The sequence below is a fragment of the Olea europaea genome, chromosome 11 (assembly GCF_002742605.1).
Source record: "Olea europaea var. sylvestris chromosome 11, O_europaea_v1, whole genome shotgun sequence".
In the NCBI taxonomy this organism is placed as follows: domain Eukaryota; kingdom Viridiplantae; phylum Streptophyta; class Magnoliopsida; order Lamiales; family Oleaceae; genus Olea; species Olea europaea.
Genome location: NC_036247.1, coordinates 15,971,157 through 15,972,432, shown reverse-complemented (window position 1 = coordinate 15,972,432; position 1,276 = coordinate 15,971,157).

Here is a 1,276-nt window from a genome sequence, read left to right as displayed (position 1 = left end):
AAAAAAAAATTCAGATTTTTATTTTTTTAATATAAGCATAAAATAAATATTTTTCAATAGAAGGTCCGATCTTTGAGGTCGATGCGGAGGAAATGAAGCGAAAAATAGGATAAATCAACAGAACGACATAAGTGTCGTTCTGTCAATAAACACGAGTTTGAACAGCCACGAGGTTTTCAGGCCCCCTATATTCGAGAAGTTGAATTCATTTGAGTCCCGAGATGGACATGTCGTTCACATAATTTGGGAGATACCTTCATAACTTTGATTTTCTAACGAATGTGGATGGTGACTTGTTATTTCACTGAAATCCATACCAATTCTCCCGTTATCCGTCACGTAATCAATAATTCTGACTTTCTTAAGTTAGGATGTCCAATCTTTGAGGTTGACGTGTAGGAAATGAAGCAAAAAATGGGAGAAATCAACAGAACGACACAAATGTTGTTAAACGACACTTGTGTCGTTCTGTCAATAAACACGAGTTTGAGCACGCACGAGCCTTCCAGGCCGTTGTATTCGTCAAGTTGAACTCATTTGAGTCGCTAGGTAGACATGTCGATCACATAATTTGAGATATACCCTCATTACTTTGGTTTTCTAACGAATGTGGATGGTGACTTGTGATTTCACCGAAATCCATGCCAATTCCCCATTATCCGATACGTAATCAATAATTCTGACTTTCTTAAGTTAGGAGGTCCGATCTTTGAGGTCGACGCGGAGGAAAGGAAGCGAAAAATAGTAGAAATCAACAGAACGACACAAGTGTTGTTAAACGACACTTGTGTCGTTCTGTTAATAAACACGAATTTGAGCAGCCACGAGCCTTCCAGGCCCTTGTATTCGACAAGTTGAACTCATTTGAGTCGCTAGGTAGACATGTCGATCACATAATTTGGGAGATACCTTCATTACTTTGATTTTCTAACGAATGTGGATGGTGACTTGTGATTTCACTGAAATCCATACCAATTCTCCCGTCATCCGTCACGTAATCAATAATTCTGACTTTCTTAAATTAGGAAGTCCGATCCTTAAGGTCATGAAGTGAAATATAGGAGAAACTAATAGAACGACATAGGTGTCGTTAAACGTCACGTGTGTCGTTCTGTCGATAAACACGAGTTTGAGTAACCACGAGCCTTTCAGGCCTCGATATTCAGTAATTTGAACTCATTTAAGTCGCGAGATGGACATGTCGCTCACATAATTTGGGAGATACTCTCATTATTTTTGTTTTCTAATGAATGTGGATGGTGACTTGTGATTTCAC